This window comes from Ursus arctos, unplaced genomic scaffold (genome assembly GCF_023065955.2).
Source record: "Ursus arctos isolate Adak ecotype North America unplaced genomic scaffold, UrsArc2.0 scaffold_6, whole genome shotgun sequence".
NCBI classification, from domain to species: domain Eukaryota; kingdom Metazoa; phylum Chordata; class Mammalia; order Carnivora; family Ursidae; genus Ursus; species Ursus arctos.
Window position 1 is genome coordinate 28,469,123 of NW_026623078.1, and position 15,668 is coordinate 28,484,790.

Below are 15,668 nucleotides of genomic sequence, written 5' to 3' on the forward strand. Positions count from 1 at the left end.
TTGGTTCTCGCAGCTGCACTTATCCAATAAAAGTGGAAGAGGGAAGCTAATGGCCTGAATAGTGACGTGTCTACGGACATAAATGTACAAGCAGCTCACCGGAGGGAGTTTTTCGGCAGAACCTCAAACAGAGATGCCGTTCCCCGGGCTGTTTCTAAATAGACGTAGATTATTTCCCCAAAGATGATGAACAGTTCTTTTGTCCAAATCCAAGATGCAATAGTGCATAGGCTCCCTAAAACGGAGCATTCAAATTTCATTTATTTAGAGATGTCTGAAGCCTTCAAGAATTAGAGAAGTAAAGATGAAAAGACATCTTTTTATGATCTGTTTTGGGTAGCCGAACAGGTAGGCAGATACGCGAAATAGGAGTTTACTGCTGGAAGTTGTTTTGCTTCAGAATGTACCTTCTATTTGCTAAAAGTTTATATTATCGTAAATGAAATCAAAAGACAAAACTGTCAATGTGGATGCATCATTTGACAAGTAAAATTGAACACAAATTTTCTTCGGAAAGGGAAGATAAATCAGAGTGCTACCACTGATATCTCAGTCAAGTCATGGTTTAAGAAAAAATATTCCCTCCATAAGAACGTTCGGTTTTGTTTTTTTCTTTTCTAACATGTCTTGAGTTAAACAAAACATGTTAACAAGATTGTAACGAAAACTCTTCATGATGTAAACATCCAAAGAAAGAAATTCTAGATTGATTATCTTCTGGGACCGCAAAGATTTTATTACTAGATATCACTGAAGTAGTGGAACCAGAGGCGGAAAGCCTTAGAACTCTAACTGGGTGGTGAGGGGGTTTTAGAGGACTATCTCGCAATTAAAAAAAAAAAAAAAACTTCATAAAATGTAAATGCAATAAGTCGAGCAGAATTTTATTTTTCCAAGATTAAAATATGTATTTAGTCAGTTTGGAAGGCCCATTGCCAATTCATGGATGTATCAGAATAAAACACAAGAGCAAGTGCCAAATACCTGTGGTTTATGTAAACTACATAAAATCACGGGGTTTTTATATTTAGATGGATAATAGACGGATATAAAATGATAGATAAAAATCAGTTGTTATGGCTTGTCGTGGATTTCCATGTGCTTATTAATTTTCTTAAGTTTCCAAATTTTTTCATTTACGAACACTTGTCCAATATAAGCTTCTGAAACTGCAGCAGGCATCATTTCCTTACTTCACTTCTCAGAAGTACATGGGAAAAGACAGTCAGAGATGCTTCTAAGTGAAGCGCGTCCTTGCTGCTTGACCTCAGGAAACAATGAGAAGTGTTTGGCTATCTCCGCCAGGACGCTGGGGTGTGAGGGGTGGAGGCGAGGGGACTTCAACTGCCGTCCCCCGTCCCACCTCCTTTTGAAGCTTTGAACGACGGCCATCTAGCACCATACTTGGGGCGCGAGGAAGGAAAGGAGGGAGCTCATTCGGGCCGGAGCACTGGGGGGGGGGGGGATTTACCCCGCCTCGGTGAGGAAGGCTGACCAGGAAAGCCCTCTGGGACTGTTCGGTCCCACGGAGGGTTAGGTGGATCCGCACTGGGGCCTGCCTGTAGAGCTGGTGTCTCCGCTGCGGGTCACTCCCGCCGGCGTTGCCCTGGCCGCCTGTGCACCCGCTGCAGCGGCGAGCCACTGGAGCTGGGAAAACCCGCTCCCTCCCAGGCGGCGCCTATTACCAGCAGCTGCTTCTGCTTAGCCCCGCGAGGATCAGTTTGCCCCAACCCACGGCCTCTCCCTGGGCTCGATATCCTCCCGCCCCTCCCTCCCTTTTCCCGCCTCCCCCCTCTCCAAGTTCCGCCACGACCCGGGCTATTCTTCGCGGTGGCGCAGTCACGCGCGCAGGTTCTGAGCTCCAGAATGGGGGCACTGGGGGAGGGAGCACGAGGATGAACCAGAAGGACCGGGAAGCTTTGAACCCACCCAGGGAGGTTGGAGGAAGGCTCTGGGGCGGTGAGATTAGGAGGCCGTAGGCGGGAAGGGCGCCGGGTTCGGTTCGCTTTAGGCAGCTGCCCCTCCGCCCGCGCGGAGGAAGGGGTCGGAGGCCTGGGCGGGATAGAAGGGCCGGGTGCCCTGCCGGCCACCTGTAGCGTCGGGGAGATCGAACGCGCGAACAGGATGCCGAGCGCTGCGGCTCTGGCGCGGGGCCCCCGGGGGCTCGGGTAAAGCGGGCCCTCGCTGGAGCTGAAGAGTGCGCCGGGTTACCGGAGGCACAGCTCACCGGGGCTGCCCGCGCACTCCCGCGTCCGCGCACTGCGTTTTCAGCTGGGGCTAGAAATCGACGCCGGGAAGCGATAACAGAAGCTCACAAAAGGCTTTGTGGAAACTGGGCCAGGGAAGCCGACGATGCTCGGGATGCCGCGGTGGGCGCGGGGCACTGGGCTCGTTTCTGCAGGGTCGGGCGGTGCAGGCCGCGGGCCGCGCCACCGAGGGGGCCCTGCTCCAGCGGGCTGGATTCGGTTTCTTTTCCGAGTGCCGAGTGGGAGTGGGATCCAGGGCCGCGGCAAGAGTCGTCTGCTGAGGGCCGACCTGGCCCTTGGCCCCCGGGCTGTAAGGGCCCTACTACTGGCCCGCTTGCCCCACAGAGGCCTGTTCTGCCACTGACGGTGGTCAGATACGTAAGGATATGCTTCTGAAGAGAGATTTCGCGTAGGTTTGCCGTAATATTTTGGGAAACTTTAGCCTCTTGTGGCTGAGATCAGTTAGGTTCCCGCACCCTCGCACAGCTTTGTTTTGCTGGCTAAGCATGAGGAACAATATGTATCTCGCCAGCCTAGAAGTGACCAAGGCAAAATGGCCTATCGGGTCCTTCTCCCCGCCCACCGCCGAGAGTAGGGGGCTCATCCGTCAGCGGAGGGCACACCCATTCGCGCCTGTGTCATATTTGACAGCTGGAAGGGATCTGAGCGGCCTTGTAGCCGTCCAACCCTGCAGTGCTGCGGATGAAGAAACTGACATTCCCAGGGGTTAAGTGACCTGCCTAAGACGACACGGCTGTTATACCCAGCGTCTAGAATAGTGCCTGGCGCGAGGCTAGTCATCAGTCAGTATGTGTTCAGTGAATGAATACACAGCCAGGTGGTCGCAGACTCGGGAGCTGAAGCCAGGTCGGAATCCCGGTGCACCCCCTTTCACCGAAGTCTAAGCACATGCCAGGACGTTCTGCTCCCACCCCGCGCGCTCCAAGGCCCGGACACAGCGTTTCCAAACCCAGCTGCCCTTTGGAGGACAGATTCCGGAGAACCAAACGCTCTTCACCCTTCACCCTTCCGTACGGATTTCTGAGAATCGGCGGTCTCCAGCCCCCACTCCCACCTCGGTTTTCCATCTGCAGGTCTGGGCACTTCATGTGGTCAGCACCCTTTCCTTAGTATCAAAAACTGCCGCAGGCAAAAAGTTACAACGAGTGAAGCCTTTCCCCTCAGTATCCTCCTTTATGGCCGTCCCCCATTTTTTGGCGGCCTTCACAGCAGTCAAGTACAAACCATCCATTTCAAGGCAGGGGTGGAGCTTTGAAAGGTCGCCTGGAGAAGCTTTAGCATCACTCCCGCCAAACCCCCACCGTGAACGAATCATCTAAGTGGAAGAAAGCGTGCGTGCACTGCATCACAGCTTGAATCAAGACCACACCTCCACCCCAGACTCACTCCAAGCTCATTGTTGCCTTAGCTAAAGCCTTGTAGAATTTCTGGGGCCCCCACTGCAGTGGGGGAACCGTGGTTCCCGGCCACGGGAAGGAACGGGGTGAGGCGCGCGGCAAAGCGCGGAGAAACCTCGGCTGCTCAGCCCCGCCCCGCCGGTCTCGGGTTCCTTCTGCCAAGGCAGTAAACTGGCCGTGCTGGATGCAAACGGTGCCCAGCTGCCATTTACTGCAGAAACACCTTTGCTAATGCGTTTGGGGAGGTCGTTATTCGTCAGCCAAGTGCTACCCGAAGACCCATAGGGCCCCCCCCCCCCCGGCCCCAGGTAAAGACACCTCCTCTAGGAGGTAGATTCGGAAGTTTTCGGGAGGTAGAGAGTGATTCGGGGTATTTTCGAAATTTCGATTAGCAACTTAAAAAATCACAGTCTGACAGAAAAATGTTTGTAAAACTCGACACCCGTTGTGGGAGCACCTGCAGGAAAGGTGGATTCTCGCCTCTAACCTAGGGCTTGGCATAGGGAAGTGCAAGGGTCGTTGACTGAATTAAGTGTCAATGTTCGCAATAATATGGGTAAGGTTTTCTCCTCTGAGGAGCCCTCAGCAGCTACCATCTTCCCTCTTTCTAAGATTTTTGTGAGACCCAAGCACATAATTTCAATTTCATGATTCTCAGCCCGTCTGATACATGTACACTATGGATAGGATCTGACATTAGTGTTCCCTCAGACGTAGTTGTCAATATATCCTGAGATTAAATGCTCCATGTGATCAGGGAAACACGAACCCGTGCATATACTCATAATTACGGTATGTAAAGTAACATACAGTTTTTTGACAATGGAAAGGAGCTGGCTTCTTAGGAACAAGATGACTGAGAGAGATGCTGTCAAATTTCTTCACCAACAATGAATTTGGGCAGTCTGTAATGTCTAGGATAGTAGTCACTGTAGCAGAGAAATCAAACAGTGAAACTATTCTTATGATGCAAGTTATTACTATTATTTTTTTAGATCTCCTACTGTATTGTTGTACCTGTGCTAACACAGGGTCCCCACATCTTTCCATTTTCTTATGTTAGGAAAAGTTCCAGAAAATATTGCAAATCATTCAGGAAAGAAAAAAATGAACAAGGGCATTTCTAAGACTAGCTGTAGATGTGTGCAAATCTCTCATTTTCCTGAGGTTAAGCCTTGTTTCCCTTTCTGTTGCAATTTAAACCTAAAAGAATATTTATAGGTAATCTTAAATTCTTGGTCCCACGTCTCTCAACAAAGAGATTTTGTTTTGCCTCTACTGTATAAAACTAGAGGCAAGACATTTTGCAATAATGGGGTTTTCACTTTCACCTTTTAATGCCACACACTTTGTCTTCCTCGTATACTTCAAGCAGACATTGCCAATATGTGAACTGAAGCAATATAAAGAAATATCTCCCCTTGGCCAGCCAATCTGTGGAATCTGTGGGGAAGCACACCACTCTTAATTCCTCCAAGCTCCATCTGTGGGAATGATGAAACTCAGCCATTATGGAAGATTATGAGGTTAAATTAATTAGGTTCTTCCATTATACGCCAGTCTTCTGGAGATGGTTGCCATTTTCCCTTTAAATGTCATTATTTCTAGATCTACTTAGCAGCTGATGCAATTGAAGAGGAGATAATGCAAATTTAACAATACAAATAACACTTTCTTTCATGTATGTTGAAAAATGCACGAAGGGAAGGACCAGCTAGTTGTACCTGTCTGCCATAAACAACCACTATAACTTGTACTTTGAAAGAATAAAATAAAAGCAGCCAGTGTGCACTTGGATTCTTCAGTGAATTCTTGAATCAATACTTTTGTTTCATGTTTTCATGTTCTCAGTAATGTTAACATATCCAGTTACAAACTCTTGCCAGTAAGAAAGAAAATATGCCCTGCCGTGCACCCTTCTAAACACTTTTAAAGAATCATGCTTTATTTTCACTTGGAATTATGATTCTGATTGTCTGCTGTATCTCTGCAATCTCCAATGGATAATGAGTAGACACACTTAATTCCCTACACTAATCACCTGAGTTGAAACCCAGGGTCACATTAGCAGACCCAATAACATCTCTGAACTTGTACAAAAGTGGACATATAGGCACAAAAATAGCACTAATTATGATATTTATTCTGCCACTGCAGAAACAGATCAGAAAAGACCGGTAGGCTAATGATCTATACAGCAAGTATTAAAAACAGATGTAATCCTGTTGCATTACAGAGTAAGAATGTATTAATAGGTGATAAACTGCACAATCCTAATAAAATAAGTGTAATATACTAATTTTCTGATTCTTTTCATTCTCTCAAGGATTATTTCATTAGTCATATAGTTAATAAAAACTTTGGTAATTCAATATCCACTATTTCTAGGACCGATATTTAAAAAGATCACAGATCATAGGTAAAAGCTCTTTTGTCCACAAATAACAGTTTTGTATTTTCAGTTTTTCCGTTTCCTATGGAATGAGAGGCACTGCAAAATATGATTCAGCTTATTAAAATTACAGCTCATTTAGGTGTAGGAGGTCCAGGTACACCGTTGGACTTCTAATGCATTTGTGGATTTGCATTGACGTGTGGATGGGCGGTTCAGGCTGGCTTACCAGCCTGTCTTCAATTCAGAGATAAGCGAAACGCTGTGACGACGTCACTACTCCCTCCTCCACCCCGGGGTGCAGGTGTTTGGGCGGAGGGATACTTTGGCGCGCGTTGACTGTGCGCTGTATAGCCTCAGGGGATTCCAGATGAAGACAGCTGGCAGTCAGGGCTGCTTGGGTGCAAAGGGAGCGCGAGTACGCTGGTGACTCTAGGCTAAGGCACGCGCAGACAGCGACATCGCCAAAAGCTGCCTCTGATTCAAAATCTCAAATCCTTGCCCTAAATGCACATGAAAGCCTTTAGGTGGTATCAGTAGTCTGGTAATCTAAAAGTACAAATGTGTTTGGAACTGGGAATATCTCTGGTTTGTGGAAATTTACAGTTTAGGAAATGGTAATTGGGTTGAGAATAGGGAACAGAACAATTAAGCCTAAAAATTTGAACTGACTAAAATATCTTGTAAACAATGCATTTAAAATTTGCAGAGAGCCCAAAGTAGGTCACCAGCAATCAGAAAGCTATGCCTTCCCCGACCCCCATTCTTTTTTCCACCTTCTATCCTTTGCCGTGTTCCCAAATCAACATTTTCTTCACTTTCAAAAAGGAGAATCTAGATTTTGGAACGTTGAAATCTTTCTCCTGCCAGACCCCCTAGAGATAATATGGTACTAAAACTTAGGTAGTCAGATATGAGAGGGGGAGAGAGGAGAGACTTAATGTTTTAAAGGAGTTTGCCCCTCCTTTCTCACGCTTGCTCTCTTTGAGCGGAGGGAGGGGGAAACCGTAAAATTTTCTGCAGCACACACTATAAATTGCGTTTTGCTGAAAGTTTCAATACTTAATTTAAAGTCATAGGACATTCTTTTGACTACTTTAGCTCTTGCTGTTCATTTGGGAGAAAATCCAGGTGGCAAATTTAAGTAATTCAGTACAATTTTCCAGTGTCGCCTTGTTTAAGGCAAACATTTTGAGGGGAGCAGGTACTTTGAGACACAGATCAAAATCGGTTTTTGTTGAAATATGAAGCAATTAACATTCATTAAAATATTCATTAGTTCGGAATTTTAAAAAGGAGATTCAGTAGATCTACAGAAGAGGAAATGAAATGGATGAGTCATCAAAAGTAGGATCCACTGTTAGTAAAGTTCTTCAGCATACCTTTGAACAATCTTATCTTTCAAGCAGTATTCAACCTTGGATGGGAGATCAACTCTTGATGCTTTTGTATTGTGAAACAGAGTTAACAAAGAACTAATCCAGCACTTCTGGAAAGGCAAGAAAAAATATGAATTCTGACACTCATAGGCATTAATCATTGTGAATTAGTCTAAAAGGAAAACTATGATGACTCATTCAAGGAAAATTCTTAATCTTTTCTTATTTGTAACCTGCTAGGAAATACTTTCAATAATTGTGCTAACTGCTTTCTGATTCAGGCATATTTTTTCGTAAAATATGACATATTTTTCAAAAATAACCTATTATTTGAGCACATTTTAAAGAAATTCTGCAGAATGCACATGGAATTCACCTTGTTTTTAAAAACAGAGACAAAAATGATCCTCGTGTAGTTAATACTTTTTTTTCTTTTTTTCCACAAGAGATGTGATGAAACCAAGCCTCAGAACATTTTTTAATGTCGATAGAGCAGGTTTGAAAAAACTTGTCATATAAATCAAACTGTTCTGGGGGCAAAGCCGTGTTGTTTTTAAACCACAGAGTGGGTCACTGGGTGTGGTTATGCACATGGTTGAATGGTGAATGTATAGATTAAAATACGTTTTGCCACACTAGTTTCCAGAGGATTGTTTTGGCCTAGTGTTCCAAACCATGAGCCAAAACTTTGGTCAGTATTTTGACAACAGAGCCAGGAAAAACAAAAAAGGCTTAGCCTGTGAAAAAGAAATGAAGATGTAGTGAAGGAAAACAGTAGTCTCTCTGCCACTACCTTACTCAATCCATATGTGGGCTTAAACACAGGAAATACCCACCATTCACCGCAATCAAGCCAGAGGCTTGTGCATCAGAAAGTGCCTTGTGGAACTAATTGGACTCTATTAAGATTGTCATTGACATGGGAAAGCATTTTGAAATTTTAAATCAGAACATGCAATGTACATAGAAAAAGATAACAGTCACATTGTTGACTCAGGACTACAAATATAGGCATAATACACACACGGACGTGAAAGATTTGTATGGGTTATTCAGTGATGTACTGTATTAATTACCATTCAGGAGCATGTTTGTCTTCCTTCACTTTATATGTTTGCTTTTAATCTACAATCTTTCCAGAATGGGCAGATTTTACCGAGTATATTCTGGCACCACCTCATGAGCAGAGAAAATCCAAGCATTGCCAATTTAAAATGATAATCAACATAGTTCATGGTACTTGCCGTAATAGCAAAGTTTACAGGAAAAAAAAAAAACATAGTTGGAAATAATGGAACTTCAAGGAACTTTTTCACTCATGATATTGGACAAAACACATACACTCTAAGTATTCAAGCTCACACACAGATTTAATTTTGCCAGCAAATCTTGGGAAAAGAGTATGCTACAGCATTTTTACTTCAGATATACTTAAAAATTATGCAAATATGGTGTATATGGGAACCTTATCCTCCCTTTGTTCTTGTCACAGTCCATCATATTATTACTTGAGGCCCTATAGTGGAATGTTTGTGCTTAGTTCTAGCAACTGTCTCAATGTTATAGTCACCAATCTTATTTGTTTTATAGACAAGGTTAACTTGTTGCTAATATTCTTGGGTCTAAAATCACCATTTGGTTTGCTTTCTTTAAAAAATATGATTTCCCAGTGTTATGAGGAACATGCTATATTTCATCTACCTAATTTTTTTGGAAGGCATTACATTGTATAGCCATTTGATTCAAAATTTCTTTTATTAGGGAGGCTGACAATAACCATAGCCATGATCTACTTCAGAAGACAACTGATGATAAACGTAGATAATTTCTTACCACATTTTTCAGTCCAATGTTTACTGCCATTTTTTAGTAGTAAGCTCCTTTATTTTGTTAGTTTCAAAATGTCTTCTTTGTCATGGGTCACTTCCAGTGTAGTTCAACATTTCTCCAATTTCAAAAACAAAATGATTGCAACTATGGAGGGTATATAATTTGTGTTCGTGAAACTTAGATTTACCATGAAGATATTGCCAAAGGAAAGGGGAAGCTGAACAAGCAACAAATAATTGGAAGGCTCTGATGCATGTGTGTGTGTGTGGGGGGGGGTTGGTGTGTTTAAATCATAATCCTACTGCTATGAAAACTAAAATCTTATCATTTGATTGCCAGGTTCTTTATATGAATTCTGAGATCTAATTCCAGATCTTTATATGAATTAACTTACTTAATCCTCACAACACTTCTCTGGAGTATGTGCACTTATTACTCCAATTTTATGAGTCGTAGTGAAGTAACTTGTCTGAAGTCACACAGCTAGAAATCAGAGCCTAAGTATTTTATCAAGAAATGATAAATCTCTGGGACAACTGTCTATACTAATCTAAAAAGTGTGCAGAAAATAATAAAATAATATCAAGTAAAAAGTGGGCAAATAAAAAATAGCCACCGTGGTAATATGTCAGTATATCAGTTTGATATAGGGTCATCTCTCCCCACCAACTACATTGTCTTTCATACATGCACATTACGTGAGCACACATCATGCCAGTTTACAACCATAAAAGGGTCTCACTGAGAGAGAGAAGTTCTTCTCAGTGGGAAGGAAAAGTGCTAGATCATAAAAAAAGAGAAAGGAAGAACATTGATTATTTACATTTTCTAAAAGTAAAATAACTTTAATGGGGGTGGAATTAAGGAGGAAGAAGGGTACTGGAGAAAGAGCTTTGCCTTGAAGTCAAGCAAAGCCGTGGTCTTGTACAGGGCTAGGGCCTCAATTTCTCCATCTGCAAAATGGAGGCAGTACCAAGCCACAGGATTTTGAGTATCATGGGTGGCAATCTCATCTTGGGAAATGTGGGAGCAGACAGGTTTATGGCAGATGCTCTTCAATCAGACAACTGGGTCGGATTCCTAACTCTGTAAGACTGAGGAGAGTCCTCTTTTCAGCTTTCATTTCATCTTGTAAAGTGGTTGTGAAGACAAAAACCTTACAACAGTGTATTGAGAATTAAGTTAGGTAATGTAGATTAGGCACTTAGAATTAGAATGTAGATTAGGCACTCAGAATTCTCGGCATAGAGTAGATGCTCAGTGAGTACCAATTATTTGAGAAAGAGTAAAACAAGATCAATAGAATTTGAATCCCCATGCCCTTTCTCATCCCTTAAAAAAAAAAAAGCCCGAATAACAAATTTCTCTTTTCCATGTAGCAAAAGCCTGGATTCTACATATCTTGTTTTTTTTTTCCCCCTGTCCTTTTTATATTTGAACATCAGTTTTTTCATCTATAAAATGGGTATATTTCCACCCTTAACTCAGTAGTGGCAAACTCTTACAATATCACTAGAACATCTTTAGATGGAATTGAATTTCTTGAGATTGCACCTCTATGGTACTGCACATAAAAATTATTAATGAACTGACATGTAGTGAGACATGAGCTATCATTTTGTTAGGCCACATTCTTAACCCCAGAAACTCAGGGGGTAATTTTGCTTCATTGGCTTGAATAGGATGATAATTTATCCAAACAGATTTAATTCTAAAAAGTAATCTTTCCTTATTTTAAAACCAATTGTGTGTATGAATAATTTTCATGCAATAACTTACAAGTGCCAGTGGGAAATATAAGTGAAAGAAAATATAAAAATATTTCCAGACTTAAAGGCAAGACTGTCAGTTGAGAATGTTGTGGGTGACAGTTACACTGTAAGTCACCAAGAAAAGATCAAGGCACTTTGGACAGTACCTCTGTGTTCTTTATGTCCTGACCTTTGTTATAGCAGACTTAGAGTGATCTTGACTAAAAATCACCCCTGAGGGTACAATGAAATTTGCTCGTTAAACCATTTTAGTGTTTTTCCTGGATATCATGCATAACATGCTGCTGTCTCTCTGTGGTGGAACCAAAAGCTAATAGCTTTTACTGATTCTGCAGATAAATATCATATGTCACCACTCATTAAAAACCTGTTCTAAAACTCAAGTTCCCATTAATCGACACTGTCTCTATTTTCAAATCATTAATGCAAAAAATAACACTCAAAAATACTTATAAAGAATCCACAATTAGTTATGGATAGAAAGTTTTAACTTGAATATTATAAACTAATTTTATGAATTTGTATTTGGCTCCTACATATTTTGTTTCTTTCGAAATATAGTGCTAAGTACTGTCCTATAGCTCAGTTATCTATAAGTAACCTGATTATATTTTTTATTTTCCAAACCAGGATACTTTTGAAAGTGTTGTCTAGAACAACAGGAATTGTCCTGGGAATAGAGGGAGGGAAAGTCACCCTATTGATAAGCATAAATTTAATCAACCAAGGATTTAATTCTGTAGATTATAGAATAAATTGGTAGTTTCATGAAAAAAAAATCCACGATTTTTATCAAATAATACCCATATTGATACCAGAGCATATTGAAAACAAATGTGCAAGGATCTTTAAAACCTAATAATTTTTTAAAATTATCTAGTGAATTGCCAGAAATCCACACTATTTTAGACTATTACTGATCTTTGGATCAAATTACATGCGCCATTTTTGTTTTCATTAACAGGTCTTAGGGTTTTTTTGTTTTGTTTTGTTAAGATTTTATTTATTTATCTGAGAGAGCAAACAAGCAGGGGGGAGGAGCAGAGGAAGAGGGAGAAGCAGACTCCCTGCTGAGCAGGGAGCAGATGCCTAATCAACTAAGCCACCCAGGTGCCCCTAACAGGTCTTAGTTTTGAGAACAGGTATGCACAATCAAAAAGAAAATAAATGTCCTAGAGAATAAATCTTGTTTTTTTCTTTATGCATTATATCTCTGGCTTTTAAAACAGTATGTTGTGCTTATGAGATATTTATTAAATATCAGTTGAATAAATGAAAAAGTGAATTAAGATATTTCTCATTAATCTGGGGCTCTCTGGATAGCTTAGACCTAATCAACAAATGAAAGCATTTTCTTATTCCAAATTTCTATTTAAAAAGACCACATTCTACCTCTTTTTGGAAGGTACACATTTATAAGTATGGCCATATTGTTTACTAAAAAACCAAACCATCATGAGCATGTTACTAAGAGAAATCACACAAATGATTCCAAAGACACAGAAATGTCACTTCAGCAAAATGAGCGCCTTTGCTGTTTTATCTTAAGGGAGCCATTTTTATGTGTAACATGTTCCTTCAAATTCTTGAGGAAAAGAAATACCTAATAATGTCCTTTTCTTCTTTACTGTTGAGACAGTTATTTAGTGACAGTATTTTTTCCCCATATTTAGACACTTTGGATACCACAACGAATTTCATTTTCCAGAAAATAACCAGGAATTTTTGCTATGCTTTATTTAAGAAGCATCATGTTCAGACAATACAAATATTTGATGATGCCTTATCACCCTAGGGTCTCAAGGCTGGAAGGCAACCCGGAAGCTATATGGTATACACACTTGGCCCTCCCTCTTCCACTCTACAGTCATTCCCCAAATGTCCTATATGTTTTTGTCCTTGACCCAGATCTGAGGCTTGGGGAACAGAGAAGCTGCTTTCATGAAGCATGGACAAGGAGTTGTCTCTTTTCTAAAACCTCACACTACTCAGGAGTGGTCTTTCTCCCCACTGCTCCTTTCAGATTATTAGTGACTTACTGTTTGAAGCCCACGCCATTTCACTAAGCCATTCTCCTAACCTCTCAGCCAATGAAAGACCTTGGCTTATGCTCCTTCTCTCTACCCAAAGCCTGCCGTCAACTTGAGTTACTTCAGTACCCAGAGGTCAACTGCCATCACTAAGGACTTTCAGTTCTTCCCTCTGCCTCGCCTCACTCTCCACTCCACTTCAGTCACTCAGGGGACAGCCTCACCTCAGACACTGTCATCTGCATTTTCTCCACCTCTAATATCACTAGTTTTTGAGCCCATATATGACCACAGCCCTCCTGTTTTCAGTTTGTTTGCTCATGTACTCCACGCCATCATGCTTCTTTCATCTCACTTGGAACCTTTGGTCACTGACCATTTTACTTTATACAAATATATTAGCCTTTGCTGTTTTTATTTCAGTCCTATCTGAATTAGAGCTTACAGGTCATCATTCCAGCAGTAAAAACAATCTTTCCAATGACCTGAAGTTCCTCTAACCTTTGACTTTGACTCTCTTTACTCACAAATCATTAAATTTGGTGAGCCCAAGCATTTACCTCCTCTGAGTCATATAACATGGCAGCTTGGTTATATTGCATTCATGACCCAATGGGGTCTCACAATGCTGCACTAAATTAGTTCAATCATTAAATCAAATCAAATCAAATCAAATCAAATCAAATCAAATCACTTTCTTATTCTTCTTAAACCTCTGGTCTTGTACCTCTGCCCCTTCCCTAGTACATTACCTCACCTCCTAAGTTACAGAGAAAATACAAAGGACCAAATAGGAAACTTCTCTTGTTTTGAATCAACACCAAATATACAAAATTATCTTTTTTTTAAAGATTTCATTTATATTTTGAACAGAGAGAGAGACAGTGAGAGAGGAAACACAAGCAGGGGGAGTGGGAGAAGGAGAAGCAGGCTTCCCACTGAGCAGGGAGCCCTATGCAGGCCTGATGTGGCGCTCTATGTGGGGCCTGATCCCAGGACCCTGGGATCATGACCTGAGCTGAAGGCAGACGCTTAACGCCTGAGCCACCCAGGCACCCCATACAAAAGTATCTTTATCCAGATCCATTCTATATTTCTTCTCTATTTCAAAATAAAATCTGACTTTTTTTTTCTGACTTTTAACCTAGAGCTAAATCCCTTACAATTTAGGAAGCTACTGCAGTTATATAAGTGGAACGTGACATTGCCTCAGAGTAGGTAGTGATAATTGGTTATATTTGGGATATATTTGGACAGAAGAACCCATAGCACCTCATTATGGATAAAACATGGATGTGATATAAAAGAAAGAAAAAAATCAAGATTCACCCCTGTGGGTTATGCTTGGGCTGTGGTGGATTAGAATTTATCAGACCATGCACCAAGAACTAGAGAAGCTGAATAAACTATTAGACACACCGGAATACAGGCATCATAGAACTACCAAGTCAGCCAAAATATGAGGTTCCAGGAACCACTCTTCTCCCAAAAAAAAGAGTACAGAGAGTGAGCCCAACATTCAGTGCTGCTTTCCACCTTGTGATATTTACAGATCCACATGTGGTAACACAGAAGCGGACAAGCTGAGCAGAACTCTCAGGACTGTCATGGGGTTAGTAAGACAAAAATGGGAGTTCAAGGCTCGTCAAGATGGAGGGACCCTGGAAAACACCTCAGATGTTCTGTTGAGACCACTGACGGGATAGACCCCATAAGTAAATGTGAACTATAAGTGGACCAGACTTCCAAAGACTGAAAATCAAATCACAATCAGCTCAAAGCCTAATTTCTTTAAGATTTTCTCGTATTTCCTGCTCTCTGGAGGAAAATAACATCATCCAGAGTCTCAAACTTCTGATATTCAATAAAAAATAAGCAAGCATATCAAAGAACATGACTAAATAAGTTAAAACCAAGAAAATCACAGAATAAAAACAGATAATCATTGGCAATGACAGTTATCTGGGTATCTGACATGAATTTAAAACAAAACGAAACGAAACGAAACCAAAAACATTGGCCTGGGGTGCCTGGGTAGCTCAGTCAGTTAAATAGCCAACTCTTGATTTTGGCTCAGGTTATGATCTCAGGGTTGTGGGACTGGGCCCTGTGTCAAGCTCTGCACTCAGCTGGGAGTCTGCTTGAGATTCTCTTCCTCTCCCTCTCCCTTTGCCCCTCCCACTCTCTCTCTAAAATAAATAAATAAATAAATCTTAAAAAAACCCATTGTCATTAATATGCTCAAAAAATAGAGGACTAGATTGTGAAGTTCAGTAGATAGCCAAATATAATGAAGTATTAAATAGAAATTCTAAGGGTAAAAAATAAAATAATCAAAATTAAAGACTTAATAGTTGAGTTTAACTGTACATTAGACACAGCCAGAAGAGGATTAATGAACTGAAAGATAAGTTAAAAGAAATGAAGCATAAAAAAGCAAAAGTATGGAAAATGTGTAAGAGATATGTGAAACCTGGTTGAAAGGTTTAGCATATTGGTTTTAGAGTCCCAGAGGGAAGGAAAAGAAAATGGAGCCAATGCCATATTTGAAAATATGGAAGTAAAAAATTTTCCAAAGCTGGCAAAAACCACAAAGTTATA

The 15,668-nt window shown here is 41.3% G+C and overlaps 1 long non-coding RNA gene across 1 annotated transcript in view; it reads left to right on the forward strand.

Moving 5' to 3' along the window:
• LOC123000850 (uncharacterized) overlaps nucleotides 1-15,668 on the forward strand; it is a 41,315-nt gene that overhangs the window by 6,942 nt on the left and 18,705 nt on the right. The gene's annotated exons all lie outside the window — the stretch shown is intronic.